The sequence below is a fragment of the Myxocyprinus asiaticus genome, chromosome 29 (assembly GCF_019703515.2).
Source record: "Myxocyprinus asiaticus isolate MX2 ecotype Aquarium Trade chromosome 29, UBuf_Myxa_2, whole genome shotgun sequence".
NCBI classification, from domain to species: Eukaryota; Metazoa; Chordata; class Actinopteri; order Cypriniformes; family Catostomidae; genus Myxocyprinus; species Myxocyprinus asiaticus.
The window spans coordinates 8375864-8381929 of record NC_059372.1 but is presented as its reverse complement, the minus strand read 5'-3'; positions in this window follow the sequence as shown (position 1 = coordinate 8381929).

The window sequence follows — 6066 nt, the reverse complement described above, 5'->3', positions numbered from 1 at the left end:
ACTCGGCGACCATCTTTGGAACGCTCCAGGGCAGCTATTTTCTATGGATATAAGTGGCATTAAAGTACAGCTTCTACTTGAATGGGAAAATATTATTTTTTACTATTTTTCCGACTGGTCCAACTAATGCACATGCACGTTCTTGAGTTGACTGACAGGTGTCTGTATTTAGAAGGTGATTGACTCTTTCACTTGTAAGACAGGACTTCCTTTTCTACATCCGCCACATTGGGCATTTCAGTTTCTTCCATTCATTTAATACCAGTGCTCCATCTCGGGCTAAATAGTCTCTACTAAAATTATCCGCTCATCTAATCAAGAAAACATTGGGAAGGAATTGGGGTTTTGAACTAGCATTACGTTTTTTCCTAACACAAAAAACGATCATTGGTCGGCATCTCTTTCACAAGGATGAATCAAAATCTCTCTCATTTCTCTGGTTTAGAATGTCACAAACTCAAGCTGAGTTATACAAACAGTAAATCATCCCTTAGCTGTTATGACTCCTTTTTTAGCACTCTTGAACGCCTCTCGTCCAATCAGATTCAAGGACTGGAACTAACTGTTGTATAAAACAGAATAGGTTATGGGATGAAGGAAATAATGTAAATATTTTGATATTGATTTAATAAAAGAAAAATGCTTAATCCTAAAACAAGCAATGTGCATCAACAGATATATACTCTTTAGTTTCTCATACGGGGTATGAGAAAGAGTTTCTCACCCAGTCTTGTTATCATTTATAATAGTTGGGTCTGTTTTGAGTTTGTGGGTCACATGACTTGGTTAAAATGTTCTGTGATCATTAAGTCAGCCTGACCTAAAACCAACATGGCCGCACATGGTGCAGGACATGCTGACTTTGTGATAATTAATTATATAATAATCTTACTTTTCTTCCATTAAATAAAACAATACAACTTCGAATATTAGTTGAGAACATTGTCTTAAGATGCGGCAGAAGAAAATTAAGTCATATGTTGTTCATGCTTTTATTTAGCACATTTTGAAGTGTGCGTATCCCCTGAGATACGTTGCCAGATTCAGGGAATTAAGAGGGTTAATCCACAACGTTACACATACACATTTATTACACTTACACGTCATACATGCAACCTTAAAGCTAAACTTTTCTCAGTTTTGTTACACACAGTGCTGGGTAGTAACGGATTACATGTAATCTGGATTCTGTAATCAGATTAAAAAAATCAAGTACTTGTAATTGGATTAAATACATTTTTTTAATATTTGTAATCAGACTACAGTTATTTTTTATGGATTACACGATTATATATTAAGAAGGCAATGGCAGTAAATTGTTAATCATTTTAACAAATGATTAACCCCCCCCCCCCCCCCCCAAAAAAACAGTTTGCAAATACTGATTGCATTTTTTTTTTTTTTTTTTTTTTCATGGAATTTGTATTCAGTATGAGATTACAATTCACAAGTAATCTGCCCAGCACTGGTTATACACACACACACACACACACACACTCTCTCTCTCTCTCTCTCTCTCTCTCACACACACACTTACACACACTCTCTCTCACATACACTAACACACACACTCTGTCTCACACGCACACACACTCTCTCTCTCACACACACTCTCACACACACAGACACACACACAAACACACACACATGTTGGTGCGGCTAGCCTTATGAGGACTCTCCATAGACATAATGATTTTTATACTGTATGAACTATAGATTCTATCCCCTAACCCTAACCCTACCCCTACCCCTAAACCTAACTCTCACAAAAACTTTCTGCATTTTTACATTTTCAAAAAACATCATTTAAAATTATGGGGGACACTAGAAATGTCCTCATAAACCACATTTATAGCATAATACCCTTGTAATTACCAGTTCGTAACCTAAAACAATTTCCTCGTAAACCACCAAAACCTGCCCACACACACACACACACACACACAAACACTCAAACACACACAAACACTCTCTCTCACACACACAGACTCTCTCTCGCAAACACACACACACGTATGATATGTTTTCGAATAAGAGGGGAAGTCAGAAATTCATTATTTTTTGCACCAAATAAAACAGAAATATTGATGACTTTGACTTTTTTGCCTGATTTAGGGTTAAATAATCTAAAAGCAAAAATATTAGTTATGCATGTTCTACTCATTAAAAAATTTAATATGTATCAGTGCCTTTTTTTTATCCTGCCGCCCCTGCCTCTGCTGAGGTCTGTACACGCCACTGCCTCATAGCCTCGTTGCCATTGTCCCATTACTAATTAAAGATGGCACTACTGTGAAAAGGTTCCATAGACATCCATTGTAAGTTCATTACTGTCAGTGTGATTTTAGCTCTTTTTATGAAACCGAAGGACAAAATTATTGTCCATGGTAATCAAGAGCATTGAAAAATGCATTATAATAAAATTATGCATTATTCTGCATGAAGGTAAAAGAGTAAATGATGACAGAATATCCCATTAACTCACTCAAGCATGCATGTGAAAATGTACGGATACCATTTTGTCATCATGATTTAATTGTAAGTTTGGATCTTGTTTAGTTTGGCTCTTGGTGTGCAAGGCATAGATTAATTTAAAGTCAAAGTCCGAATTGCGCCAAGTTATGTGAAATTGGTCCAGCAAACTGTCTCTATCTCATTAATCATCTACATCGCTCCCATTTCGATCTGTCATCCCCTTGTGTCCTGAAAACATCATGTGGCAGTCTCAACACTGACCATCTATCACAGCTGTCAGTTAAACACAAACTAATTCTATTAGATACCAGGACAGCAAGCCATTTTTTGTGTGATGTACTTTGTCTTGATGTATTCTTAGAACTTACATGTTGCATGGCATCAGTGTTTCCTAACCTATTTTTGTGTTATGGACCCCCACAGGCTCAAGTACCCCCTCAATGACACCAAACTAGTATTGTGTTCTTTTGTACCCAAAATATACTGGATATAAATTAGCATTATCATTATATTATTGATGTGTATTTTATTATGATTATTCCTTTTTAAACTAAAAACAATAAATACTGATTGTTTTACTTTCTTTTTTAATTTGAAATGAAATCCAGTTGAGACATAAACAAAAGTAAAGTCATTTGTGGTCTTTATGTGGTGGAATTTAAATGCCATAGAAGCTCAACATGTTTGAAATCCCACCCACAAGCAAAACACACTCTGATTTGTACAAATTTTAATGAGAAGTTATGTCTTAGGCTTATAACAGGTAACAAAGATTTACAGGTGTTACAAAGCAAAAGCAAAATCTTTCCAAGTGCCCCAGCATTACACATAACCCAGGAAAGTTTTTTGACCTTTCTCTATTTCAGAAAACAGGGCAGAAATTCAAACATGATCCCTCAGGACCTGGTATCTCACTCACAAACACTCATCTATATCAACACCTTCCCCTAACTGAGTGTGTGGAGGTCACAGAGGTTGATGTGTCCATGCTGCTTCCTTCAAGTTAGTCATCTCAAGTTGTTTTGCTACGTATGCAGAGCAGAAGGTGCTCCACACACAACTTCCCCTTAAAACATTAAAACCACTTGCCTAATATTATGTAAGTCCCCTTGATGCTGCCAAAACAGCACCAACCCGCATCTCAGAATAGCTTTCTGGGATGCTATTCTTCTCACCACAATTTTACAAAGTGGTTATCTGAGTTACCGTAGACTTTGTCAGTTTGAGCCAGTCTGGCCATTCTCTGTTGACCTCTCTCATCAACAAGGCGTTTCCATCCGCAGAACTGCCGCTCACTGGATGTTTTTTGTTTTTGGCACCATTCTGAGTAAATTCTAGAGACTGTTGTGTGTGAAAATCCCAGGAGATCAGCAGTTACAGAAATACTCTAACCAGCCCATCTGGCACCAACAATCATCCATGTGATTATCTAATCAGCCAATCGTGTGGCAGCAGTGCATAAAATAATGCAGATACGGGTCAGGAGCTTCAGTTAATGCTCACATGAACCATCAGAATGGGGGAAAAAACTGATCTCAGTGATTTGGACCGTGGCATGATTGTTGGTGCCAGACAGGCTGGTTTGAGTATTTCTGTAACTGCTGATCTCCTGGGATTTTCACGCACAACAGTCTCTAGAATTTACTCTGAATGGTGCCAAAAACAAAAAAACATCCAGTGAGCAGCAGTTCTGTGGATGGAAATGCCTTGTTGATGAGAGAGATCAACAGAGAATGGCCAGACTGATTCAAACTGACAAAGTCTACGGTAACTCAAATAACCGCTCTGTACAATTGTGGTGAGAAGAATGGTTGGTGCTGTTTAGGCGGCACGAGGGGGACCTACGCAATATTAGGCAGGTGGTTTTAATGTTGTGGCTGATCGGTGTATATCAACTGGAATAATGGTCAACGTGATTACACAGAAAATCGACACATAGCCTCCGAAGGTTAATGTACACTGAAATCAATCCCATTCAGCCTAATTACTGACAAGCAACATCCATTACTCAGACATTTTTGCATCAGTTCAAATGTGAATACATTTCCTTCTAATGCTACTGATAGTTTGTTGCACGAGCAACCTATGAGTCCCGTGGGGACCAGGAAGGAATCATGATTCGGAAGATGCATTTTTGCTCTTAAATTATATTTTTACTCCACTGATGGTTAGGTTTAGGGTTGGAGTTTGGGTTAGGGGTAGAGTTAATTAAATATGCATTCCTGTTGACTGTATTACATCATTTACAACTAAAAATACAATTTGCTTTTGGCACCGCTCTGTGGATATTTCACTTGGATACTGGAGCTCACACCTGTCCATACATTCAACCCTTCCAGCTTTGGCCTCTGGGGGCAGCGATTTGAATTTCGGTAAGCACAGACCAATTTCAGCAGCAAAACTTTCGACCTACTGTTGCTGAATTTACAGAGTGATGATCAGTCTGTAATGCTACCTTCTTTTGGTGTATAGGAATAATAGTATTTATTCTATGTCCTACCTGTGCTTTTGTAGTTTAGTTTCAGTACAATACTTGTTTTTTTTTACTAAGGAAGTTTTGAGTTCTCAAAGTTAGAGTATGTTTTTATAGTACATCAAACGTTATTTTAAAAAATCAAGGTAAATTAGATTAGGGCTCGACAAGATACGAACCCTTTTAAGTCAACATGAAAAAGTGTCTGCAGTTTTTGTACTTCTGTTATGTATTTCAGAGTGAAAGTGGATGTTTAACAAGAAAAGAACATGTAGTGTGAGACATGATTTTATCCATAAGGAATTTAATGGAACATGAAAAGTGGTCCCTATTCTTTATTTATTTATCACACACTCTCTCTTTTACTCTTTGTTGTGTCTCTCTGTTTTATTAGATATCTATTTCTGTCTTGAGGAGTGATACATGCTGTGTGTGTGTGAGCATATGTGTGTGACTGTAAATCTCAGGTCAGAAGGGGACATGGAAACAACGTGAGGTACACACGTGTTTGCAACCAACTGCCCATATCAGGATCATGCTATGCCCAGCATGCACAAGCTATTCATTTTATTCTGTTGTTTAGATCACACCCATAAAGCTCTTGACATGTTATTATCAACTATAATGGCAATTAATGACTCTCTGGAGCCTTGTGCCTCTAATTAGCATTTTCCAACTGTCACTATCCTTCTGGGATGTACAACAAGGAGTACAGATCTCAGATCAGTTTCTCCAATTATTTCAGAGCAGGATTCCTATGTTTAGATATTGCATGTGGAATAATGATCAAAGGGTTTATGCAAACTAGATTTGACTCTGAGTTCAGTACACTTGATTGCTGTTCTGGCTGGGTGTGTATTTACTTTGGCCCCAAAAGCATTTCGAGTGGCATCTGCAAACTAGGGCTTTTCTCGGAACTAACTTAACTGTTCTGAGCCATTTTTGCAATTATATACAAGCGACTGGTGTCTAAGTGATTTTTAGTCGACGTATGAAGTCAGTTTCCCTCAAGTTGGCACAGGCGTCAGGGTTCCCATGTGTCCTGGAAAACCTGGAATTTTTCGATTTCCAGTCATGGAAAAAGTCATGGAAAATTAGAAAAATACCTAAATTTCCTG